The sequence below is a fragment of the Lissotriton vulgaris genome, chromosome 3_2, assembly GCF_964263255.1.
Source record: "Lissotriton vulgaris chromosome 3_2, aLisVul1.2, whole genome shotgun sequence".
Taxonomy (NCBI): Eukaryota; Metazoa; Chordata; class Amphibia; order Caudata; family Salamandridae; genus Lissotriton; species Lissotriton vulgaris.
The window spans coordinates 69,269,169-69,296,938 of record NC_141690.1 but is presented as its reverse complement, the minus strand read 5'-3'; the positions used below and the strand labels follow the sequence as shown (position 1 = coordinate 69,296,938).

The 27,770-nt window shown below is 50.5% G+C and overlaps 1 protein-coding gene across 1 annotated transcript in view; it reads right to left on the bottom strand.

Moving 5' to 3' along the window:
- LGI2 (leucine rich repeat LGI family member 2) overlaps window positions 1–27,770 on the bottom strand; it is a 403,046-nt gene that overhangs the window by 252,241 nt on the left and 123,035 nt on the right. The gene's annotated exons all lie outside the window — the stretch shown is intronic.

Genomic DNA, 27,770 nt, shown 5'->3' with positions numbered 1-27,770 from the left:
GTCACAAACCTTTATTTGCAAGCACATTGTATGCCCTCCAGTTGCTGTATCCTTCGGCCTGACGCGTTTCGATGCCTTTGTGCATCTCTTCAGAGGCCAGCACAGGGAAAGTTCTTTTGCCACTCTACTCCCACAGCAATGCTGAATTAATTAGCCTCCGGTGTGCTGTGATGTTCACGTTTTTACCACAACTGCATGCTGGGAAGTGGAGTCTTTGTAGGCAGTGTTAACCCTCCAATGGGTCCCGTCCCTGTGCCTCAATTTAGGATTGTTTGATTAGCCCTCCAATGGGCCCCAGACGGTGTACAGTGTGCTTAAGTCCTGCTACTTCCAGCGCCAATACAGACGGGACGTTACCCCCCTGCTGGTCCTTTCTTCGGTTCTCAGAGGTGCGTCGCTTCCACGGTCCGAGCAACCGTGTAAATATGTCCAAAACAAAGCTCAGGGCTTTGAAGCCGCACACCGCTGAAAGTTTGGTCACAAACCTTTATTTGCAAGCAAATTGTATGCCCTCCAGTTGCTGTATCCTTCGGCCTGTCGCGTTTCGATGCCTTTGTGCATCTCTTCAGAGGCCAGCACAGGGAAAGTTCTTTTGCCACTCTACTCCCACAGCAATGCTGAATTAATTAGCCTCCGGTGTGCTGTGATGTTCACGTTTTTACCACAACTGCATGCTGGGAAGTGGAGTCTTTGTAGGCAGTGTTAACCCTCCAATGGGTCCCGTCCCTGTGCCTCAATTTAGGATTGTTTGATTAGCCCTCCAATGGGCCCCAGACGGTGTACAGTGTGCTTAAGTCCTGCTACTTCCAGCGCCAATACAGACGGGACGTTACCCCCCTGCTGGTCCTTTCTTCGGTTCTCAGAGGTGCGTCGCTTCCACGGTCCGAGCAACCGTGTAAATATGTCCAAAACAAAGCTCAGGGCTTTGAAGCCGCACACCGCTGAAAGTTTGGTCACAAACCTTTATTTGCAAGCACATTGTCTGCCCTCCAGTTGCTGTATCCTTCGGCCTGACGCGTTTCGATGCCTTTGTGCATCTCTTCAGAGGCCAGCACAGGGAAAGTTCTTTTGCCACTCTACTCCCACAGCAATGCTGAATTAATTAGCCTCCGGTGTGCTGTGATGTTCATGTTTTTACCACAACTGCATGCTGGGAAGTGGAGTCTTTGTAGGCAGTGTTAACCCTCCAATGGGTCCCGTCCCTGTGCCTCAATTTAGGATTGTTTGATTAGCCCTCCAATGGGCCCCAGACGGTGTACAGTGTGCTTAAGTCCTGCTACTTCCAGCGCGTATACAGACGGGACGTTACCCCCCTGCTGGTCCTTTCTTCGGTTCTCAGAGGTGCGTCGCTTCCACGGTCCGAGCAACCGTGTAAATATGTCCAAAACAAAGCTCAGGGCTTTGAAGCCGCACACCGCTGAAAGTTTGGTCACAAACCTTTATTTGCAAGCACATTGTATGCCCTCCAGTTGCTGTATCCTTCGGCCTGACGCGTTTCGATGCCTTTGTGCATCTCTTCAGAGGCCAGCACAGGGAAAGTTCTTTTGCCACTCTACTCCCACAGCAATGCTGAATTAATTAGCCTCCGGTGTGCTGTGATGTTCACGTTTTTACCACAACTGCATGCTGGGAAGTGGAGTCTTTGTAGGCAGTGTTAACCCTCCAATGGGTCCCGTCCCTGTGCCTCAATTTAGGATTGTTTGATTAGCCCTCCAATGGGCCCCAGACGGTGTACAGTGTGCTTAAGTCCTGCTACTTCCAGCGCCAATACAGACGGGACATTACCCCCCTGCTGGTCCTTTCTTCGGTTCTCAGAGGTGCGTCGCTTCCACGGTCCGAGCAACCGTGTAAATATGTCCAAAACAAAGCTCAGGGCTTTGAAGGCGCACACCGCTGAAAGTTTGGTCACAAACCTTTATTTGCAAGCACATTGTATGCCCTCCAGTTGCTGTATCCTTCGGCCTGACGCGTTTCGATGCCTTTGTGCATCTCTTCAGAGGCCAGCACAGGGAAAGTTCTTTTGCCACTCTACTCCCACAGCAATGCTGAATTAATTAGCCTCCGGTGTGCTGTGATGTTCACGTTTTTACCACAACTGCATGCTGTGAAGTGGAGTCTTTGTAGGCAGTGTTAACCCTCCAATGGGTCCCGTCCCTGTGCCTCAATTTAGGATTGTTTGATTAGCCCTCCAATGGGCCCCAGACGGTGTACAGTGTGCTTAAGTCCTGCTACTTCCAGCGCCAATACAGACGGGACGTTACCCCCCTGCTGGTCCTTTCTTCGGTTCTCAGAGGTGCGTCGCTTCCACGGTCCAAGCAACCGTGTAAATATGTCCAAAACAAAGCTCAGGGCTTTGAAGCCGCACACCGCTGAAAGTTTGGTCACAAACCTTTATTTGCAAGCACATTGTATGCCCTCCAGTTGCTGTATCCTTCGGCCTGACGCGTTTCGATGCCTTTGTGCATCTCTTCAGAGGCCAGCACAGGGAAAGTTCTTTTGCCACTCTACTCCCACAGCAATGCTGAATTAATTAGCCTCCGGTGTGCTGTGATGTTCACGTTTTTACCACAACTGCATGCTGGGAAGTGGAGTCTTTGTAGGCAGTGTTAACCCTCCAATGGGTCCCGTCCCTGTGCCTCAATTTAGGATTGTTTGATTAGCCCTCCAATGGGCCCCAGACGGTGTACAGTGTGCTTAAGTCCTGCTACTTCCAGCGCCAATACAGACGGGACGTTACCCCCCTGCTGGTCCTTTCTTCGGTTCTCAGAGGTGCGTCGCTTCCACGGTCCGAGCAACCGTGTAAATATGTCCAAAACAAAGCTCAGGGCTTTGAAGGCGCACACCGCTGAAAGTTTGGTCACAAACCTTTATTTGCAAGCACATTGTATGCCCTCCAGTTGCTGTATCCTTCGGCCTGACGCGTTTCGATGCCTTTGTGCATCTCTTCAGAGGCCAGCACAGGGAAAGTTCTTTTGCCACTCTACTCCCACAGCAATGCTGAATTAATTAGCCTCCGGTGTGCTGTGATGTTCACGTTTTTACCACAACTGCATGCTGGGAAGTGGAGTCTTTGTAGGCAGTGTTAACCCTCCAATGGGTCCCGTCCCTGTGCCTCAATTTAGGATTGTTTGATTAGCCCTCCAATGGGCCCCAGACGGTGTACAGTGTGCTTAAGTCCTGCTACTTCCAGCGCCAATACAGACGGGACGTTACCCCCCTGCTGGTCCTTTCTTCGGTTCTCAGAGGTGCGTCGCTTCCACGGTCCGAGCAACCGTGTAAATATGTCCAAAACAAAGCTCAGGGCTTTGAAGCCGCACACCGCTGAAAGTTTGGTCACAAACCTTTATTTGCAAGCACATTGTATGCCCTCCATTTGCTGTATCCTTCGGCCTGACGCGTTTCGATGCCTTTGTGCATCTCTTCAGAGGCCAGCACAGGGAAAGTTCTTTTGCCACTCTACTCCCACAGCAATGCTGAATTAATTAGCCTCCGGTGTGCTGTGATGTTCACGTTTTTACCACAACTGCATGCTGGGAAGTGGAGTCTTTGTAGGCAGTGTTAACCCTCCAATGGGTCCCGTCCCTGTGCCTCAATTTAGGATTGTTTGATTAGCCCTCCAATGGGCCCCAGACGGTGTACAGTGTGCTTAAGTCCTGCTACTTCCAGCGCCAATACAGACGGGACGTTACCCCCCTGCTGGTCCTTTCTTCGGTTCTCAGAGGTGCGTCGCTTCCACGGTCCGAGCAACCGTGTAAATATGTCCAAAACAAAGCTCAGGGCTTTGAAGCCGCACACCGCTGAAAGTTTGGTCACAAACCTTTATTTGCAAGCACATTGTATGCCCTCCAGTTGCTGTATCCTTCGGCCTGACGCGTTTCGATGCCTTTGTGCATCTCTTCAGAGGCCAGCACAGGGAAAGTTCTTTTGCCACTCTACTCCCACAGCAATGCTGAATTAATTAGCCTCCGGTGTGCTGTGATGTTCACGTTTTTACCACAACTGCATGCTGGGAAGTGGAGTCTTTGTAGGCAGTGTTAACCCTCCAATGGGTCCCGTCCCTGTGCCTCAATTTAGGATTGTTTGATTAGCCCTCCAATGGGCCCCAGACGGTGTACAGTGTGCTTAAGTCCTGCTACTTCCAGCGCCAATACAGACGGGACGTTACCCCCCTGCTGGTCCTTTCTTCGGTTCTCAGAGGTGCGTCGCTTCCACGGTCCGAGCAACCGTGTAAATATGTCCAAAACAAAGCTCAGGGCTTTGAAGCCGCACACCGCTGAAAGTTTGGTCACAAACCTTTATTTGCAAGCACATTGTATGCCCTCCAGTTGCTGTATCCTTCGGCCTGACGCGTTTCGATGCCTTGAGCTTTGTTTTGGACATATTTACACGGTTGCTCGGACCGTGGAAGCGACGCACCTCTGAGAACCGAAGAAAGGACCAGCAGGGGGGTAACGTCCCGTCTGTATTGGCGCTGGAAGTAGCAGGACTTAAGCACACTGTACACCGTCTGGGGCCCATTGGAGGGCTAATCAAACAATCCTAAATTGAGGCACAGGGACGGGACCCATTGGAGGGTTAACACTGCCTACAAAGACTCCACTTCCCAGCATGCAGTTGTGGTAAAAACGTGAACATCACAGCACACCGGAGGCTAATTAATTCAGCATTGCTGTGGGAGTAGAGTGGCAAAAGAACTTTCCCTGTGCTGGCCTCTGAAGAGATGCACAAAGGCATCGAAACGCGTCAGGCCGAAGGATACAGCAACTGGAGGGCATACAATGTGCTTGCAAATAAAGGTTTGTGACCAACCTTTCAGCGGTGTGCGGCTTCAAAGCCCTGAGCTTTGTTTTGGACATATTTACACGGTTGCTCGGACCGTGGAAGCGACGCACCTCTGAGAACCGAAGAAAGGACCAGCAGGGGGGTAACGTCCCGTCTGTATTGGCGCTGGAAGTAGCAGGACTTAAGCACACTGTACACCGTCTGGGGCCCATTGGAGGGCTAATCAAACAATCCTAAATTGAGGCACAGGGACGGGACCCATTGGAGGGTTAACACTGCCTACAAAGACTCCACTTCCCAGCATGCAGTTGTGGTAAAAACGTGAACATCACAGCACACCGGAGGCTAATTAATTCAGCATTGCTGTGGGAGTAGAGTGGCAAAAGAACTTTCCCTGTGCTGGCCTCTGAAGAGATGCACAAAGGCATCGAAACGCGTCAGGCCGAAGGATACAGCAACTGGAGGGCATACAATGTGCTTGCAAATAAAGGTTTGTGACCAAACTTTCAGCGGTGTGCGGCTTCAAAGCCCTGAGCTTTGTTTTGGACTTATATATATATATATATATATATATATATATATATATATATATATATATATATATATATATATATATATATATATATATATATATATATATCTCCTTTCTCCAGCAGCCCAGTTCCAGGCTTAGTTGGGCGCTCTTTTGATGGTGCAAACGAGCTACGGCAGGGCCCAGCCGTTACAACATGTATTCTGGTTCTCTGCAGAGATTTGCTCATGCACTCCAGATAGGGTATATACAACGATCAACTCCCAATGTGTGGTTAAGTTTTCTTTAATTCATTACAGATCAGTGACATGATGATAAAAAATCATTGAGAAAAATCATTGGGCTGAAATATCACTCAGATATAAGATAACCCACTGGAGGGCTACATGTCAAGAATATATTGAGGGAATATGACACCAGTATGAAACCAACGGAATATAGTTATTTAAATCATATCAAATATTGCAAACTATTATATAGAATTTTCTAATAATAGTAAGACAATTATAGCTAGTTTTTGCTGAAAACTACATGTACCAGAATGCCTAGCTCACACACACAGGATGTGATGTCATACAAAGTGTGTAAAGTTTTTTATATTGCACGAAAAAATTGTGGTTCCATGTCAGTCTCGTGAGCAAGGTCTTAGTAAAGACTGAAACGCGTAGAGTTACTGCTGGCTGAGCTGTAATGAATTAAAGAAAACTTAATCACATATTGGGAGTTGATCGTGGTATATACCCTATGTGGAGTGCATGAGCAAATCTCTGCGGAGAACAGGAATACATATATATATATATATATATATATATATATATATATACATATATATATATATATATATATGAACGTAAATTCGTCAAACTGGAGCAGCCGCCCCAGTACACAGCTATACAATGACGAAGGAACAGACCCAGATTCAGTGCTCAATTGAAGTCTTTATTCTCCAGCAAGCCTGCCGCCGCCATTACGCGTTTCGCCTCTTGCAAAGCTTGGTCACATGGCAAGTTGCTGAGAGCAAGTGCCGAGATTTACGTTTGTTCATGTGCGTGTCTCTTACATACCCCAACAGTTCCAATAAAGGGGATGGGGACAGCGGCAGACCCAGAATCTGATTGATGGACATGAAAATGTGGGACCGGCTAGTGAAGATGGCCGCCTAAGAGGGGAGCTCCGTCCCCTTAATATCCAATCTGCATCCGCCCGAGACACACTCTAGTGTGTTCCTCCACCTGCCACGGTGGATCGCATTAGGCACACCTGAGTCCGGAGGTAAAATTTGCCGGCGGCCCAGAGAAAACTTCTCGAGTCGCGATCGGGAGGTGAGCGCTGAGGACAAATCCAGAGCAGCGCCTGAGGGCAAAAGGCTGCAAAGGGGAGCGCGCAGGAGTGCAGTTCCCCTGAGGCATCCTGTTACACAGGGGGGGAATGATCCTGGGCCCCGGAGACGGAGCACCACTCGGCTAGGGGGCGTAGCCTACATTGAGGTAACCAAGCAGCAGTGGATTGGGGCCTAGAGCGCATGGACACAAATGGAAGTCCGAAGCGGCGCCGGAAGACGAGCGGCAGTAAGGAGAAGCGCGGAGGCGAGTGGCCCCTTGAGACAATCTGAGCCGCAGCACAGGGGCTATCCTGGGCCTCGGAGGTGCAGCACCATCACAGGAGGAGGAGCAGCTGCGCCAAACTGAGCTATCACCGCCAGGCTGGCGCCTTGACTGGCCGGGCGAGGCCGATGGTCCAGAGCAGTGCCCGAGGGCCACCAGAAATGAAGGGAGACACAGTGGCGTAGGGGCCCCTTGGGTCGCCCGGGATATCGTGGGGAGTGCTCCCTGCCACCGGAAGCACAGCAGCACTCTGGTGAGAGGCGCAGCCTGCGCCGAATTGAACTCATACCGTTAGACTGGGGCCTTGAGTGGCCGGCTGAGACCGGTGAGCCCTGACAACTGCGGGGTGAGGCGCCGAGAGGGGGAGTGGACATTATTGACCCCCAGGGGCTGGGGCTGGGACTACTATACTGGAGAGGGCCCCCCTGGGGATGGAGGAGTAAGGCAGGTGGCAGACTAAGAGGCAGGCCCGGTGGTGCGGTGTGTCGAAGCTCACAGGGCCGTGTGGGCAGTTCTGAGTCTGAGCCTAGGGGTGCTGCTGTAACGCGAAGCAGGAGGTCAACGCACAGAGGGACTGAACGCTGGATGGACGATCCGGGAGTGGAGGCCAGGACTACCCCGGGCTACGCCAGAGCGCCTCGGAGGTGGGGAAAGGTGCCAGCGGGCCGTTTGAGCTGCCTGGAGCAACGCCAGGGACAGGAGATCCCTAAAGGAGGCCGCGGGGGAGATCCACTACACAGCGGAGGCAAAGTATCGCCCCCCATTCCGGACACAATAGAGAAGGGGGCAAGCACCGAGACATATCCCTGCTGGCCGGAAAGGAGTCGCTGTCTCTGAGGAAGGGCCTGACCACCTTAGTCAATTATATCTGGCACGGTACAGTGTGAGGTCCACGACACAAGTCTCGTTGCGGACGGATTGCCAACATGAGACCTAAAGGTAACGCAACTACACAGACCAACAAGTTGGACAAATATGCAGTCCCTCTGGGGCAGGACCAAGCGGGGAGTGCGACAGAAGACCAAGCAGGCCATAAGGAGCCCTCCTTGACTTCCATAATGGCGGCAATCCAAACGTTGGGCACAAACCTAGAGACGAAAATTGACAAAATCTCAATAGAGGTGAACCTTCTTAGAACGGATCTTGGCAAGACCACAGACAAGGCCAAAGCAAACGAGTCTGCAATACGGAAGCTTCAGACCTCTGCGAAAACATTGGAAAAGCGGGTGAGCGACCTGGTACACCAGCACCAGCAAATGACCCTTAAGCTCGAGGACCAAGAAGGTAGGGCCCGCAGAAGTAGCATCCGTGTGGTGGGAGTGCCGGAAGAAACTGAGGGGCCCAGCGTGGAACTTTTTCTGGAGGACCTCATCCTCACCCACCTAAAACCTAAGCGACTCTCTAACATCTTCACGGTGGAACGCGCTCACCATGCACTGGTCCCGCAACCCAAGCCGGGAGCGCCACCCAAGACAATAATTGCAAAAACCCTGAATTTTAGGGATAGGGACGCTATCCTCCAGGCGGCTAGACGGTTGGGAGACTTGCAATACGAAAACGCCGCAATCCGCTTTTTCCCGGATTTCACGCTTCAAGTCCAGCGGGAGAGGCGCTCCTTTGCAGGCATCAAGGCAGCACTCTGGTACAGGGGACTTTAATATATGATGTTCTTCCCGGCCAAACTAAAAGTCATCACAGGGGGCAAGTTCCTGTTTTTTACAGCGCCGTCAGAGGTGCAGGACTGGCTTGAGAGAGTGTCGCCGCAAGCACAGGAGCGTGCAGAGGGCGGAACCTGGAGAGACAACCAGGCCGCCTCGCCGGGATCCACAGCCCGGAGATCGGAAGCAGATGTCCAGAGCCAGCGCTCCTGGCGGTCGAGTTTGGCCAGCCCCAAATGGGGGTCCCTCAGAGAAACGGATGGTTGCTAGTGGAGGAAGATTCGGACGTGGCCCTGACAATCTGTAATGGATAAAGTACTGCACTGCCGGGACAGTGGGCTGCTCCCAATTAGCGGGTGGCTATGGGGGGAAAACTCTCAACATAGATAGCACTGCATGTATTCGGTAGTATGGGGGCAATGTAGGAAGAAAGCCCACTGCCTTATCGAACTGAGAGATAATGCGGGCCCTCTCAGGGGGTCACTATGCAGCAGTGCCAGTGGTGGGACACGAACCGTAATGAGTGTGAACACATTTTTAAGAGTGTATTCTTGGGTACAGCAATGTTGTGCATGGGGGTGCAGGCGTGGGCGGCGACTGCAGCTGGGGCCAGCGCACTCTTCCCCTTTAGAAGTTTTTAGCGGGAGGGGGGAGTTCCCTCACTCCCGGGTTGGGATTGGGCGAAAGGCGCTCTGCTAATTGGTGATGTGGGTAGTTCGAAACCTACGGAGTAGGGTGGGGGGGTTGTTGGTAGGGGCGGCCAAACCTCTTTGGGGTGAAGGGAGTTGGGGATACAGTTGTGGGACAGGGGGTCGGGGTAGGCATTTTGGGGAGGTCACACCGAGGTATTCTGGAGAGACTGAGACATGGATGTTAGGACTACAGGGACAGCGGGACACAAACATATCTGAACTACCATGACGTGGATTAAAAGTTTGAAGCTGGTCAGCTGGAATGTTAATGGGCTAGGGGACAAACTGAAACGGAGTATAGTATTACAGTTTCTGAAGCGGCACATCCCCGACGTAGTTCTCCTGCAGGAGACCCACTTGATGGGTAACACATGCTATGCTCTTAATAGATGGGGGTACACCTTAGTGGCACATGCAGGCTTTACATCCGGGTCAAGGGGAGTGGGTATCCTGCTACAATGTAACTTTCCAATCACAATTGACCGTAGAGAGGTGGATCCCCTAGGCCGCTTTGTCGCGATCTCAGGAAAATGGGAGGGCCGCCGGCTTAATCTGGTGACAGTCTACATTCCGCCAGGCCTCCAAACACAGTCATATCAAGACCTGGGGAGACTGCTACTATCACTCTCTGAGGGACAACTCCTGGTGGGGGGTAACTTTAACGCGGTGGTATCAGGGGATTTGGACAGACGCCCGGCCAGGGATATTGGTACAGGACAAAGATGGCGCCCCAACCTTATGGACGCATTTGGTCTCGTGGACCTTTGGCGACTCAAACACCCAACTCAAGAACAATACACCTTTTTCTCGGGCCCACATCACACTTTCTCACGAATAGACAACTTACTAGCACCAATGTACCAGGATGTAACGCTCCGTGAGATCACCCATTTGGTGCGAGGTATCTCAGACCACTCTCCACTATGGGCACACGTGACTGTAGGTGCCACAAGGTGGGTTGTGTGGCATCGATCAACGCTTGGTATATTAAAGGAGAGGACACGAAAAAGAGATTGTCCAGAGTAATTGATAACTACTTCGAGGAAAACGAAGGCTCGGTGGATTCGTCATTGGTATTATGGGAAGCCTTCAAAATGGTACTGAGGGGTGAGGCACTGTCGGTCATAGCAGGTAACAGTAAGGAACGAGAAGCTCAGATAGTAGCAGAAGAAACAGAGCTCCGGGCGCTTGAAGACGTAGCACAGCACAACACAGACCGCAATGCGATACACCACCTTCAACTTAAAATGGCAGAGTATAAGGCCCTAGCCACGGACGCGGCCAAGACATTGGCGCGAGACAGGGAGGGCAGGCTATATGACCAAGGGGACAAAGCCGGCAAACTCATAGCTTGGCAAGAAACAACAAGCACTGAAGGTGGTAGCCAAACTCAAAACAGAATCCATGGCCGTTATAACAGTACCGCGTAAGATAGTGAAGGAGTTTGCAGCCCACTATCGTAAGGGCTATACTAAGAAGTCTGAACGGTTGGAGGAGGAGTCGATGGCTTTCCTGAGCAACATCTCTCTCCCCGTTTTAACGGCTTAGCAACGGGAGACTCTTGAGGCACCAATAGGGGCGGAGGAATTAATTCAGGCCATCCATGATCTCCGATCGGGGAAAGCCCTCGGGCCTAACGGCATACCAGTGGAGCTTTACAAGCTCAAACCTGGCAGCCTAGAAGCACCCCTTCAGCGGATGTTTGTAGACAGCAGGGAACGGGGAGTATTACCAGTAGACCAGCGTATAGCCACGATCGTGGCTATTCCCAAGGAAGGAAAGCCCGAAGACTCATGTGCCTCTTATAGGCCGATCTCATTGCTCAATGCTGAGCCGAAGATTCTAGCCAAAGTGTTAGCCAACAGACTTAAACCCGTCCTGCATGCACTGGTACATCCAGACCAGTCGGGCTTTATGCCCCACCGCAATACGGTGCTAAATCTACGGCGGCTTAATGGAGTGATGGGTAGCTGTCATCGGATGCACGAGGACGCGATTGTTGTGTCGTAAGACGTGGCAATGGCATTCAACACCCTGGAATGGCTGTATATGTGGGCTGTTCTGCGAACGCTGGGATTTGGCCCGGGATTCGTGAGCTGGGTGCGTCTGTTATATGCTGAACCGCTAGCACAGGTGGTAGTCAATAATAAGGTCTCGGACATCTTTGAGCTGGAAAGGGGGACACAGCAGGGGTGCCCCCTTTCTCCCTTGCTTTTTGCCCTCTCCTTGGAGCCGCGTGCGGCCTGGATACGGCAAGCCTCTTCCCTGGCAGGGATACGATGGTCAGGCTGGGAGGACAGGATTTCGCTTTACGCGGGTGACATCCTCCTTTACCTTACGAGACCGGGTGAGTCCATTGTGAGGGCGTTGGACATTTTCAATAAATTTGGCGACTATTCGGGTTACAGTATTAACTGGGGTAAATCCCTTCTATATGTCCTACATGGGGACCCCCCGCTCCTGAGAGACTGGCCGATCCAGATAGCTGAGAAGGGCTTCACATACCTGAGGGTTTTCATTACTAAGGACCGGACCCTCAGATATGAAAGGAATCTCTTGCCGCCCCTGCAGCAGCTCCAAAGAGACTCGGCCACGTGGAAACCCCTCCCTCTGTCCCTGTTGGGACGGGCAGCGCTGTTCAAAATGATGGCGCTGCCAAGATTCCTCTATGCCCTCCAAAACTACCCAGACCTGGTGCTCCAGAGGTACTTTGCCGCTATTGAGACGACTCAACGAGACCTGCTCTGGAATGGCCTGCCCCGTATCTCACTGCAAAAACGGACGCTGGGCTGGTTTGATGGGGGAATAGCACTCCCCGATATCAGGAAATATTACTGGGTGCGCACCTCTCGGCCATAAACCAGGGCACATACTGTGCAGGGAATGACCCAGGGTATGAGATGGATCGGTGGCTCCTGCCGGGGGGTAACTTTGAAGTTGCCCTTTACTCACGGGTAGGCATAGTCTAACGGGCCCTACCAAACACTCGGTCCAGCTATGGCACATCGCGCAGAAGAAACTGGGATGGGCAGGGAAACTTACCCTAGCAACCCCGCTCTGGGCTTCGGAACGACTCGGCTCTCTTAGGCGAACCAAAGGATTTCGAAACTGGTACCTGATTGGGATTTCGCAAGTCAAAGACCTATGGGGCCCGACTGGGGTAGTATCATTTAACACAATACAACAGACTTATGATCTGGCCCAGACGGAACACTTCTGTTATTTGCAGGTCAGACATGCACTCCAGACCAACATCCCCCCAGGGACACAACCCCCAGAGTCCTCACCTCTTGAGGACAGACTGCTGGATGGCCACCTTCCAGAGAAGGCCATCTCGCTAACGTACAAGAAACTCATAAACCACACCCCAGTCCCGCTGATGGCCCTAAGGGGAAAATGGGATGCAGATGGACTCGAAATTGATGACGAGGAATGGACAGAAGCACCGGCATCCCCCAGAGAGATAGCGATATCTGCCAAATTGCACCTCATACAACTGAAAATCCTGCATCGAGTTTACCTGTCTGGCAGAAGGATGGTTCTGATGGGTCGTAGTGAGGATGGGCTCTGCCGCAGGGTATGTGGAGAGATAGGTACCTTTCCGCACATATTATGGGAGTACCGGGAGATGCAGGCCTACTGGTCCCGGGTGTTGCGTTGTATGTATGAGGTGTGGGAAGTGGAGCTGCAACCTGAGGCAAAGAGGTGTCTCCTCAATATATGGGAGCCCTCGGACCTTTCATCAAGGGGGAAACTGTGGGTCACATTAGGCCTAGCAATTGTCAAATAGAATATTGCAAGACTGTGGGGGGTGGAGGTACCACCTACACTTAGCTCCTGGAAAAAAGACATGGACTGGAGCATGATCCAGGAGAAGACTGTATGTGGCTCGGGGGTGCCCGCGGAAATGGGTGGCGATAAGGTCTAACTGGAATGAGTATAGGGGAAATATTTGTGAAACTCCATGTACTGCCCGTAACGAAGAGCTGACCAATCTATGATCATGGTACATATCACCAATCATGAATTTGATTGTGACTTGACTGAAGCTGTAGTCCCGATGATTCTTTAATGTATTTTTGTACTATTTGCATGCCTTGGAGGTGAAATTGAAATTGAAATTGAAATTAAAATATTTATAAAGCGCACAACTACCAAGCGGTTTCTTGGCGCTAGGGATGCAACCATAGGACAGTGGGAGGGACGAACTACTGGTGAGGGAAGGCTTGGGCAAAGAGAAATGTTTTCAAAGCTTTCCGAAACTCCAGATAGTGGGGGGAGGACCTGAGGAGTGGGGGGAGGGTATTCCAGAAAGTGGGCGCTAGCGTAGAAAATTTGACGCCTCCTGACCTGTTCTTAAAACGAGGGACAACCAAAAGAGATTGTGAAGAAGAGCGCAACTCTCTACTAGGAAGGTAGGCCTTGATATCAGAAGAAATAAAGCCGGGGCTGTCCCCGCCCTGGCCTGGAAGGTGATACAACCCATCTTATACAGGGCACGTTCCCGGATTGGCAACCAATGCAGAGCTTTGAGCAGCGGGGTGACATGATGAGAATTGGACAGGTTGTAAGCAAGTCGGGATGCCTGGTTCTGAACCAGTTGAAGTCTCCGAAGATTGTATGCGGGGACACCGGTATACAAGGCATTGCCGTAGTCTAAACGGGAGATCACCATCACAGACAGAATAAGTTTGAGTGCACAAAAGGAGAAAAAAGGTGACACCTTTCGAATAGTGGGAGAGTGAGGAAACACGAGGAAACAACTGAACTAATCTGAGAGTGCAAGGTGAGAAGGGAATTAAGTTTTATCCCTAGAGTTTTGACCGAGAAGGAGGGGGTAGGAGGAGAACCCAGGGAGGGAGGCCAAAACAAAGAATTCCAGGGACTGGAGGAACCACCTGTCAACACCAACTCGGTTTTGTCGGGATTAAGTTTCAGATGGTTGTAGCTCATCCAGTCCCTGATGAAAAGCATAACAAAATGAAAATTATGAGTGGAATCTGGAGAGGAGGATAAATTAAAAACAAGCTGGAGGTCATCAGTGTAGTTGTAGATCGTAACTTCCATCTGCTGAAGTGCAAAAATAAGAGGGGAGATGTACAAATGAAACAGCAGAGGGGACAAAGAAGATCCTTGTGGGACTCCGCAGTGAACCTTTTGAGAGGGTACAGAAAAGTTAGCCTGGTGGACGGCCTGAGTGCGATCCCTCAGAAAGTATGCCAGCCAAACCAAGGCGGTTCCCCTGATGCCAAGTGCCTCGACATGGGAGAGAAGGATGGAATGGTCTACCGTGTCGAAGGCGGCGGACAAATCAAGGAGAACCTAAGCTTGGGGTTGGTTGGTGTCCATGCCCTCTCTGAGGTTGTCCATCACAGAGAGGACTACGGACTCCGTGGAGTGCGCCGGGCGAAAACCGACCTGGCGGGAGGCTAGACAGCCATTCTCCTCCACAAAGACGCTGAGTGTTCTGGTGATATGACGTTCCAGTATTTTGCCTTGGAAAGAGAGAAGAGAGATGGGACGATAGTTTGCAAGTGAGGATGGGTCTGCACCGGGTTTTTTTAGAATGGGAATGATAGTCGCAGATTTGTGAGATTGAGGGACAATGCCATGGGCGAGGGAGTTATTAAGGAAAGTGAGCGGGGGAAGGGACAAGCCAGATAAATTTGTTTTAGAATATGTGAAGGGCAGATGTTGGATGGAGAGCCTGACTTTACCATTGAGAGAAGGGACAGAAATGATTCCTTAGTCAGAGGGGGAAAGTGCTCAAGGTGCGCCCGGGGGGAGGAGGGCTGTTGGTCCGAAAAGGAGGGAGAGGGAGGGGAAATGTTGGATTTGATAGCTATAATTTTCTCCAGAAAATAACTGTTAAGTGAATTACAAAGGGTCTGGGATGGGGAGGGTTTAAGGGTAACTCTGCCCGAAAAAGCCAAGTCCTGCACAATAGAGAAGATTTCTCTCGGCTGATTTTCGATGAGCAAGATTTTAGAAGAGAAGTACTCAGTTTTTGCAAGGAGAATGGACTTCTTATATTGGTTCAGAAGTGTGGTGTAACGAGCTTTGAGAATGGGACAATAGGCACGTCGCCAGGCATGCTCCGCTTGCCGGAGGGCCAGCTTTTCCTCCTTAAGTGCGGCGTTGAACCACCTATTGAGCCAATTGTTTAAGGAGTCCACTTGAGAGTGACAGGGGAGATCTTGAAGGTTGGGGCAAGAGGCAGAAAGGGAGGAACAGAGAGATGTCATGTCAACATGATTCCAATTACGGACCCAAGTGTTCCTTGGAAGGGGAGGTTTCTTGACAAGGCTGGGGTGCAGGAACAAATAAATTAAGAAATGGTCAGACCAGACACATGGGGAGACCACAGGGGAGGAAACAGGACAGTTAAGCGACCAAACCTGGTCTAGAATGTGGCAATGGATATGAGTAGGGGTATGAACATGGGACACAAAATTGAAAGAGCAAAGAGAATCCGAGAATTCTTTAGATGAGAGATCCTCAGCCGGGTCGGAGGGCCAAAAATTAAAATCGCCAAGCGCCAGGATGGAGGAATTATTCACTGCCAGAGTGGCCAGCAGGTCCTGGATGGCAGGAAGGAAGTGCGGGGTAGGTTGTGGGGGACGATACATAAGCAAACAGGTAAGAGGTGGCGAGAAGGAGGCAGAAAGGACAACTAAATAGTTGACCGTTGCCATGGGAGGGGCTGATAATATCTGGAAATGAAGGCCAGCGCGGGCAATGAGGGCAACGCCGCCGCCAGCCTTGCCGACCGGTCGGTCGGAGCGGATAGCGTAATAGGAGGAGGGGAGGGTAGCTAAGAGGGTTGGAAGGGAATCCGGACAGAACCAAGTCTCTGTAAGAAACAATAAATCAGGTTTATGCATGTCGAGCAAAACAGAAAGTTCGTGGTAATGCTTGACCGCAGATCTAGTATTCAGAAGGAGAACGGAAATTGCAGGGGTCACTGAGGGTGACGGGGACGGCTCAGGTGGGATGAAGGGAGGAGGAACCGGGGCCAGAAAGTGGGGAGAGGAAGAAATCTGCGTAAGGCCGAGTTTGGAAATTTTGGCAATAGTGGAATCTGCCAAGGTCCACGGACCCTGTAAAGATCGGAGCTGGGCTGACGAAAAGGTTAAAAATTGTGCGGAGTGGAGTGCCCCTAGCCCCGGCCGGCCGCGGATGGGCGCAAGCGGGCTTGCCTTTAGCGCGCCGCCGGCGCTCCCGCTGCGTGCATCGCTGCGCGTGCGCATGGGGCGTCCCTTTTGTAGGATAGAGAGCGCGATGGCTGCTGCGCTCACCTGTGACCCACCACTGCCCCACCAAAGATGGAGCCCGCAACCCCGTCATCCCTCCGGAACAAGTGGCACTCAGCCGTGCCAGACCGGGGCTAGGGGAGCGGGAAGGCAGGAAACAAGCAGTGGCGGAGGGTAAGGGAGAAACACAAGGATGAATATTTTAAAAATGCACAGCTAAAAAGTGAAAGGCGAGCCCGTGCGCAACCATCGTCCGCGAACCCACTGCCACTGGGAGTAAGCGTCCGCAGCGCGTGCGCATGGGGCGTCCCTTTTGTAGGATAGAGAGCTCGATGGCTGCTGCGCTCACCTGTGACCCACCACTGCCCCACCAAAGATGGAGCCCGCAACCCCGTCAGCCCTCCGGAACAAGCGGCACTCAGCCGTGCCAGACCGGGGCTAGGGGAGCGGGAAGGCAGGAAACAAGCAGCGGCGGAGGGTAAGGGAGAAACACAAGGATAAATATTTTAAAAAATGCACAGCTAAAAAGTGAAAGGCGAGCCCGTGCGCGACCAGCGTCCGCGAACCCACTGCCACTGGGTGTAAGCGTCCGCTGCGCATGCGCATGGGGCATCCCTTTTGTAGGCTAGTTATGTTATGTTAATGTTATGTTAATAATATTTATACAGCGCACAGCTGCCCCAGCAAAGGGGCGTCCTGGCGCTTGAACAGGTACTAAAACATAACACGCAGGAAGAGGAAAAAGACGGCTAACCAGGTACAGAGAATAGGAAGGTTTTGACAGCACGCCTAAAAGCGGTCAGATTATTCAGAGCTCGAATGTGCACCGGGAGTGAGTTCCACAAACCAGCGGCAAGCACTCGGTAGGAGCGGCCACCCATCCTGCTGAGTTTAAAACGGGGGCAGGCCGCGAGATGAAGAGCCTCCGATTTCAGGGACCTCGAAGGGACATAGGGGATAAGCAACTTAGAGAGTGCAGGCGGCGAAGAGAGCTTCATGATTTTAAAGGCCAGACAAAGCGACTTAAACTTAATTCTTTGTCTGACCGGCAGCCAGTGAAGGGCGGAAATAGTGCTGGAAACAGAACAATGCCTGGGAAGGCCAACAATGGCCCGCGCCGCAGCATTCTGCACCCTTTGTAGCCTAGATGCCTCAGCCTGGTTTATCCCCAGCAGCAGCGCGCTACCGTAGTCCAGCCGAGATAGAACCGAGGCCTGGACCACGAGCTGCCGGGTGGAGGGATCAAAAAACTTAAGGATCGGTCTTAAGCCTCGCAAGATGCCGTAGCAGGTGGCTGCAACCTTCTTCGTATGGCCCGTGAAGGTAGCGCCGGATTCAACCATACCCCTAGGTTCTTTACTTCGGAAGCTGGAACGGGAGTGACGCCCAATTCTGGAGGCCACCACTGATCTGATCCAATAAGGGCCCGGAGCGACAAACTAAAACTGCACCTTGGTTCAGCACAGCTCTTAGAGAAACCAAGGCAGCCTGTAAGAGGCTCGAACGCGCCTGGAGAAAGAACTACTCACCAGAGGCAAGAGATGTATACAAAGCTAGCATAAAAGAATACCACTTCCAAATTAGGAAAACTAAAGCGACCTTCTACGCTGATCGAATAGATAGTGCTAACTGCTCATCCAAGGAACTCTTTAGGATCTATAAAGAGATTACTACACCTCCCCCCGCTTTAGAGCAGGCCGACACCTCAGCACAATCCTGTAACGCCATCGCGGAATTTTTCCACAAAAAAGTACGCGACATTTACAACAGCTTCCCTGATGATGCCAGAACTGGCTCTTACCTTCTTCCTCCTCAGGAAGAAGCAACTTGGGAGGCAAAGATCGAAGACTGCCTCACAGTATACCAGGTTCCGTCGGAGGACCTCCTGATAGCCACTGCTAAAGGAATCAAATCAGGCTCCCCGCACGATCCTGCCCCTGCCAAATTCCTGGCCAGCGCCATGAGTCTTCTGGCACCTTATGTTGGCCACATATTGTCTACCTCTTTTAACACTGGCAAGGTCCCTCACGGGTGGAAACAGGCAGTCGTACTGCCTCTTAAGAAAAAACCCAACATCAGTGCGTCCCAGCTTAGCAACCTACGCCCCATTTCGCTTCTACCCTTCTTCTCTAAACTGGCGGAAAAGCTGGTCAACCAACAACTCTCAGCACACATAGAGTCCAGAGGCCTCCTGCATACCAACCAATCGGGCTTCCGGGCCCGCCACTCCACAGAATCAGCCCTCCTTTTTTCGACTGAGGCACTGAGGAAGCACGTGGACGCCGGTCATGTGGCAGCACTAGTGCTCCTGGACCTCAGTGCAGCCTTCGACACTGTAGCACATCATACGTTGCTACAGTGTCTGAAGAAAGGAGGGGTGACAGGCATGGCCTGGTTATGTCTGGAATCATTTCTCACCAACCGTAGCTTCTCGGTGGAGCAAGGAGGAGCACGTTCCGACACCTTTGACCTCGGTCAAGGAGTGCCGCAGGGCTCAAGTCTCAGTCCAACCCTTTTTAATTTATATGTCACCCCCGTGGCTATTACTGCGGAACGCTATGGGGTGGAAGTAGTGACATACGCAGACGACACACAGTTGGTGGTCGCTCTGACCCAACCTGCTGAAAAGCCGCCGCGAACTTCTCAGCATGCCTCCAGGAGCTGGCTGGATGGATGGCGAAGAACTGCCTCCGTCTTAACGGTGACAAGACTGAGGTGCTGATTGTTGGAAAACCCCCCTCAGTCTGGTCATCTGCCTGGTGGCCGCAGACCTTGGGGCCCCTCCCTACCCCTAGTGATCAGGTCAAGAATCTGGGAGTATGGGTGGACGCAAAGTTGGACTACGACTACCATACCAGACGGGTAGCTGGTACGTGCTTCTCGATTCTACGGAAACTCCGCAAAACCATCGACCTGCTCCCAGAATCATCTAGGAAGACCCTGGTCCACGCCCTTGTCATGTCAAGACTGGACTACGGCAATGCCCTGTATCTAGGTGCCAACGCCACTAGTCGGCGGCGACTGCAGACAATTCAGAATGCTGCCGCTCGCCTGGTCCTCCGGCTGCCCAGAAGAGCCGCCTCAAAAAAATCCCTACAAACACTACATTGGCTTCCGATCAATGAAAGAATCGATTTCAAAGTTCTTTGTATTGGTCACAGGATCGTACATGGCAAGGGCCCGGCCTTCCTTCGGAACCTTCTCTGCCCCTATACGCCCACCCGACAACTCCGCTCGTTAGGAGCAGGCCTTCTCGCTGTCCCCAGACACAAGAAAGCCAGAATGGGAGGAAGATCCTTTCGTACTTTGGCGGCACACAAATGGAACTCTCTCCCCCTGAGCTTAAGAGTGGAAACATCGGAGCTCATCTTCCGCAGGAAACTTAAAACATTCCTCTTTCCTAAAGACTAGCCCGTCTTGTTCTGACTGACGGAGTAGCTGGCTCTTCTGACAGCGCGGGGACACACTGACAGTGTAACCAGGCGCTTTACAAATTCAGAAATAAATAAATAAAATAAAAGATCTCCCCAAAGCTCCGCATGTTTCCCCAAAACCATGACTTCGGTCTTTTTGGCGTTCAGTTGTAAGCAATTGGTTCTTAACCAATTTGCTACTGCCACAAGTCCAGCTCGGAATCTGGGGGCATCCATTTCAGGGTCTCCACTCAGTGTCACCGCCAGCTGCGTATCATCTGCATATGAGGTCATCGTCAAACCCCACTGTTTGACGATCGCAGCTAGCGGTTTCACGTAGAGGTTGAACAGGGTCGGGCTCAACGAGGAGCCCTGTGGAACCCCCAGATCCAAAGGATGGAAGGTGGACTGGCAGGGTGGTATAGCCACCTTAAAGGACCGATCAGAGAGGAAAGAGCGGAACCACTGAAGAGCAGTCCCCGCTAATCCAGCTTCCTCTAGGCGCTGAATTAAGACACGGTGGGACACAGTATCAAATGCGGCGCTCAGATCTAGTAAAAGGAGCGCCGCCGTGCGCCCGGAGTCGAGCACCAAACGCAGGTGCTCGATCATGTAGAGCAAAGCGGTCTCGATGCTGTGTCCCGCCCGGAAGCCATTCTGATTCGGGTCCAGTATATGGTTACGGGAAAGATGATCAGACAGAATGGAATTTACATGAGCCTCAGTGACTTTGGCAGTCCAGGGGAGAAGAGATATGGGGCGGTAGTTCTCAGGCAGGAGCGGGTCTAAATTTGCCTTCTTCAGAACTGAGGTGACTACCGCCTGCTTCCACGAGGAGGGGACCATTCCGGATGAAAGCGACAGGTTGATCAAGGAAAGTATTGGGACATGACACAGGGGGGAAAGGATCCTGATTTGAGCTGGCTTCAGCGGATCCAGAGGGGAGCCTGATTTGATCCTGAGGCTCAGCATGTCAAAAGCCTCCATAGACAGGTCAGGCAGGGAGGTCAGAGTCTCACAAGCCAGGGAGTTAGGACCAGCTGGCTCTGGATCGAGCAGAGACCAGTCAAATCCTCGGTAGATAGCCTGCACTTTCTCTAGAAAGAAGGATGCCAGACTTTCACAATGAGAGTCAGTGCAGATTTCTGCCGAAGTGGCCCTTTTATTCATAAGGTCTTTAAGGACCTTGAAAATTAATTTTGAGGGGTTAGTACTGGTTTGGAATTCCTGGGCATAGAATGCGGCACAAGTTCAGCAGATTGCCCTATGATAGGTCTTAAGTTTGGCAAAATAAGAGGATTTCAGGCTGAGATCGTAGGACTTCCTCCATTCCCTCTCAGCTTTCCGGCAGATTTTCTTAAGCTCGGCAAGAGAGTCGTTGTACCACGGGCTAGGTACCTTAGAGTGACATTTCGACCAGCACATAGAGAGATAGAGAGCGCGAAGGCTGCTGCTGTGCTCACCCGTGACCCACCACTGCCCCACCAAAGATGGAGCCCGCAACCCCGTCAGCCCTCTGGAACAAGCAACACTCAGCCGTGCCGGACCGGGGCTAGGGGAGCGGGAAGGCAGGAAACAAGCAGCGGCGGAGGGTAAGGGAGAAACACAAGGATGAATATTTTAAAAATGCACAGCTAAAAAGTGAAAGGCGAGCCCGTGCGCAACCAGCGTCCGCGAATTTATAAAAAAAAAAGAAAATGTGGGACCAGTAGTCAGCAATATCCGGACACTGTCATGCCATGTGGAGAAAGGAAGCGGAGTCTGCTCGGCAGCGCCAGCAACAGTCATTGTCTCTAAGTCCCATGCGACATAAGCTAATGGGTGTTCTGTAATATCTGTGTAAAAATTTAAAGTGGATCAGGCGTAGCCTATAATTAGGAGACATCGCAGTCATATGAGCACAACAGTACGTCAACTGATCGTTGGATAGGGGGGGTCGATAACTCCATGTCCCACCAATGCCTAGCACCGGAGACCGCCGCTGGAGCATCAGCTTGCATATTTGTGTAAAGTCTGGTAATAAACCTACGCGGCGATGGTGTACATAATAGGTTTTCCAAAGCATTCAAAGGGGATGGTTGGGATGGAATTTCAGCATGTAATTTACGGCAGACCTCCCGAATCTTGTGATATAGGAATGTCTCTCCAAAGGGCACCGTCAGTCCCACCTCCGCGGTCGGAGGGCTTCTAAATTTCCCCCCGGGTAGAGATCTGCAAAGATATGAAGTGACATCCTCTGCACCACCTTTATATTTATCTCATCTCTAATGTTTGGTAACATAGGGTTCTGTGCTATTGGGATGGAAGGCGCACATATTATCTTTGCTCCCGCCTGTCTACGCAACCCATCCCAAGCCCATCTTAAGGTTTCGTAGGAGTCAATTCCATCCGTAGGGCGTTTGTTGGTCTGGTACACAGTCACTCGAGTAGGGACAGGCGCCCCGCATCTGCTTCCACAGCCACGTGCGGTTGGAAGGGGGCTGGGCGTACCCAATAATGCAGGAATTGTGCCTGTGCACATAGTGCATACAACTTCATATTGGGCGCGCCCAATTCTCCCTGCTTAAGCGAGAGGGACAGCAGTATCCACGATACCCGGGCCAGGCCCCCCACCCATGCCAATGATATAAACAGTGATCGCAATTGACTAAAAAATTATTGCATGAGTATGAGTGGCAGATTTACAAACAAATATAAACATTTAGGCAAGACAATCATCTTCACTAACGGAATTCTTCCTGCTAGAGATAGCCAAAGTTTAGGCCACAGAGCTACCTTATCCTCCAGCCAATCAGTGGCTTTGCCATAATTGAGGTTCCACACTTCTTGCATATTCCGGCTAATCCAAATTCCCAAGTACTTCACTTTCTCATCTTCCCATTGTAATGGAAATTCTGAAACCACTGCTATAGTGTTATCGGTGAGGGGGAAAACCACTGATTTGGCCCTGATAAATATGCCTGAAAGGCCACCAAATTTAATAAATTCCCGTAACACAGTGTCCAGAGTTCGCGCCGGGTTTAAAATATACAAAGTGGCATCGTCCACATAGAGTGATATCAAAATACTTTGAGCGCTAAAACCTATACCCTTGTCCGTGTGATGTTGTCTGATGCGTGCAGCCAAAGGCTCCATTGCAATAGCAAACAACAGGGGGGACAACGGGCACCCCTGTCTGGTGCCCCGGGTGATTGTGAACGGGTCAGATACAAGGCCATTCACGTGCACCCTAGCCAAAGGCTCAGTATATAACAATCTTATCCATCTAGTAAAAAGGGGGCCAAACACCATCCGTTCCAAAATCCTGAACAGATAGGTCCATTCGAACAAATCAAAGGCCTTTGTCATGTCTAAAAACACTACTGCCGCCTGTACGTCTGGATGTAAATAAAGTAGGACCGAAAAAACAGTTCTGAGGTTATGATACATAGATCTACCGGGTATGAAGCATGATTGATCTGGTAGGGCTATAAGTGGGAGCATGCGCTGCAAGCTATTATCTATTAATTTCGCCAATATTTTCACATCAACATTTATGAGAGATAATGGTCGATATGAGTCCAAGTCAGTTTCCAATTTTCCAGGTTTTAACAAGGTGACAATAATCACTTCCCGCATGGTCTATGGCAGTATGCCAGTTTCATGGGCCTCTGCATAAACCTCCAATAATATGGGCGCTATATCCTCTATAAATGTCTTATAAAAGTCTGTCGTCAGACCATCCGACCCAGGAGCTTTATCTAATTGCAAGCTTTTAATAATCTGAGCAACGTCTTCCACTGTGAATGGTAGGTGCATGTACTCCCTATGCCGACCGTTAAACCAGACGAATGCCACGGAATCTAGAAACTCCTGCATGCCCTCCGGACATTTTGACCGAGTAGCTGTATATGAGTGCGCATAAAAAGCCAAGAACTCATCAAGTATAGCCAGCGGACCTCTGACGGCATCGCCCTCCTTGTTAATTAGTTTGGGGACATAGGCAGTTGACCGTGGGGCTCTTAACATGCCTGAAAGCATCTGTCCCAGTCGGTCACCCTCCGCATACCTGCACGCTTCCATATCTTTTCCAAGCAATTTGACCTCCCGCTGCGCCTCCTCATCATACTCTAGTAATTTGGTTTTCAGTTCAGCCAATAAAGCGGGATCTCCCTCTGAATTTATTTGCATCTCTATGTCTTTAATTTGATCCTCGATATTACAGTGTGTCTAATGGCCTTAAGGACCCCTGCTTGCCTGTATATACACTGTCCTTAATAACTATTTTAATTGCCTCCCATAGCGAAGCCACAGTGTTGACCGATCCCGTATTTTGCGTAAAATAGTCAATTATATCAGTGCGTATTTCCTCCTTAAACGCCTCATCTAAAAGCGCATGTCAGTGGAGCCTCCAGGAAAACTCCTGCTGTTTGGTGTTAGGAAGCGAAACCGTCAAAAGGCATGGGGAGTGATCAGATAGTGTTCTCGGAAGGTGCTTCGCCTCCACCACCCAACTGGCCATGTCTCTCGTCATCAGCCAATAGTCCAGCCGAGACCAGGCTCTTCGATGTTCAGAAAAACAAGTACCTTCCCTAGTCAGCGGGTTGCGTAGGCGCCAATTGTCCACCATGTCCCCATCCTCCAATAAAGCATTCAGTACCTTACTGGCTGCAAGGTGGTGCGACCTCGCCGCGCCCTGTCTATCCAGGTCATCGTTTAAAATGGCATTAAAATCCCCTCCCCATAGAATTGTGGTGCACTCAGTTTCCTTAACTTTGGCACATACATCCTGAAAAACCCTAGATGAGTCTGTATTAGGTCCATACAGCGCAACCAGGGTCAGCAGGTTACCTCCCAGTGTACCCAGCAAAATAATAAACCGTCCGTCATGATCTATGTGTATCTCCCTCTCTCTCCAGTTAAGGCCTCGCTTAACCACTACCGCCACCCCACGGGAGTAATTGGAATATACCGAAGTGTATATGGAGCCCCATCTCTTATTTTTCAATTTTGAAGATGTTTGGGCATGCAAGTGAGTTTCTTGTAGCAGGCATAAATCAATATTATGTCTCGTTAGGTATGTGTGTACTAAGCAGGATTTTCTACTGTCATTCAGCCCTCTTATGTTCCATGTCAAACAGTTTACTCTAATCTTGTGGAGTATATGTAAGCATGGGCGAATTTTGCGAATCTGGCGTTCGCGAATTTGCGTAATTACGAACTCGCAATCTGCAAAATCCGCGAATTCTCAGATTTTTTTTGTGTTCGCAAGGGTTTCTGCCAGTTCGCAAGGGTTTTGTACCAGTTCGCAATTGCGAACTTACTTGTCGGCTCGCAACGGTCGCGACTATGTTGTTTCTACGTCTGGTTCATCATCACAGGTTCCCAGCACCCTCTGTTTCACCACTGCCACCCTCTGTTTCCCCCATGCCACCCTCTGGTACATCAATGCCACCCTCTGGTTCATCATCACTGTAGATTATGGGGGGGGGGAAAGCAAGCACACCTGCCCTGCTTCAACTGACATGAATTAATTTGGGGTTGATTTATTAATGTGCCACTGTTTTAAAATTCCAGTCTGGCACCTGCTTCCTTATCTGTAATTTGCTTTCTGTTGCAGTGCAATTTTTTTCCAGGACCTTTGTGGCCTACTTGTAGCTATTCTTTGATCCTGCTGTGAGGGTCAGAGCAGGGTCATAGAATTGTTGCAACTAGCAACTGAACTCTGGAGGGGCCCCAGTCAGGAAGCACTACAGGGAATGGTTACTATTACTAATGATGAGTTTGAACTTTTGCACCTGCTGAGTGCTTTCAGTTTTGCAAAACTCGTTTTTCTGCAGAACAGCAACTGTAATGCCCCAAACAAACATAGGCAACTGAACTCTGGAGGGGCCCCCCAGGAAGTACTACAGTGAATGGTTACTAATGATGAGTGAACTTTTGCACCTGCTGAGTGCTTTCAGTTTTGCAAAACTCGTTTTTCTGCAGAACAGCAACTGTAATGCCCCAAACAAACTTACTTGTGAAAGTTGATTTCTAATCCAAAAGTGATCCAAAGAAAGTCAAAAGGCCTCAAATCCAAAAAAGTGCAGGCAAATGTCAACCTGAGGAGTTATTCTGATAAAAATCATCATTTTCAGAAGGTCTATGCTGCTTGCTAGTAGATTTCTTGTGCAGGATTGCAAATTTTGTAATTTCGCCAGTGCGCGATTGTTGTTGCCCACCGCACCTACATGTTCGCAATTGCAAACTCCCGCGATGCGTCGCCAAACCCCCGCGGGATCCCGCAGCAAGATCCAAAATGGCGCAGCACTCGCAAAATATCGAGAAAAACAACTCGGCAAACGCTGAATGACGGTAAGTGAACGCTGCACGCCGCAATATTGTATCACCAAGAAAAAAAATCCGCTGCGTGCAAATTTGCGGATTTTCGGTAAATTCGCGAGAGTTTGCGGATTGCGAATTTACCGAAAATCCGCGAGCGGAACGGATTTTCCGCCCACGCTTACGTATATGAAAGTCTCATGCATGTCACTGCCATAGCTCTTATAACACTTGAAAATCACACTACTTCCTCCAAAGGCACGGGAACACACCAATAAAACAATTAACTTTCCCCGCCCACCCTCCCCCACCCACACCAACCCCCCAATAGAAATGAATCAAAATAATAGCAGGAAAACTCCCATGGGGCCAAATGAGTACCGGCCTACTTCCCTACCGCAGCAGGGTGGCCAAGAAACTGCAAGGAGACAATCCTACAACAAAACAGAACAATAATTGTGCGGCTTCTAAACAAAATTCTATGTCTCCATCTCTCAGCCTTTGATTGAGATCATGCAGGCCTCCCCACAACTACAGCAACCCGAACAACCATTTAGGAGAAATGAAGTAGGAGGCCTCCAATGCAAAAACAGCATCCCAGTTTAACGTTAGTACATATTAATGCGTAAGGAGTACCACAGGTTCCAATCCCACCCCAATTATTATCAAAAGTTGTCCATCCTGAGGGAGAAAATAATGAATATTCACAGCACCACAAACAATATCTCCCACACACCCCCAAACTGGTATTCAAAAAAGTACAACTGCCTGACGCAGAAGGAGACCTAAAAGATACAATGTCTTGCTGTTCAGTCATTATCACTTAGCTGTTGTCCGTTGGCATCGTCTGTTCTAGGACTAGTCTTTTTTCTGTCAACCACCCACAGGTTTCGCAAACTTTAGAGTGGATTTTCCATCTGTAAAGAAGTGGACAGAGCTGTCATGCAACACTTTGAGTTTAGCAGGATTAAGCAATGACTATGGAATCTGCGCCTGTAGCAGGATCCGCTTTGCTGGCAGGAATTCACACCTGGCCGCCTGCACCGCCGGGGTAAAATCTGGATAAAAAGCGATCTGATTCTCTTGGTGCGTTATTTTCCCCAGTGTACGTGCCTGCCGCAGTACCATATCGTAGTCTTGATAGTTCAACAGTCTCCTTAATATGGGCCGTGGAGGAGTGCCAACCGGGGGTGTAGGGCCTAAAGCCCAATGGGCCTGTTCCACCACGAAGACCGGTGAAAGGTGCGAAGCAAACAGGTTCCGCAGCAAATCCGCTACATATACCTCCATTTTAGCAAACGCCATGGTCTCCGGAACTCCTGTGATGTGTAGATTGTTGCGGCAGGATCTCGCCTCCAAATTCTCATTCTTGGCGCGGATCACACCCAAGAGCTTATCTATTTTTGATATTTGATCATTCGTCTCCACCTGAAACTCGTGAAAGTCGGTCTGTTTATTTTCAAGCACGTCTAGCCTTTGTTCATGTAATCCGACCTGGGTCTTCACAGATTCCATTTGGGCCGTTAATGTGTC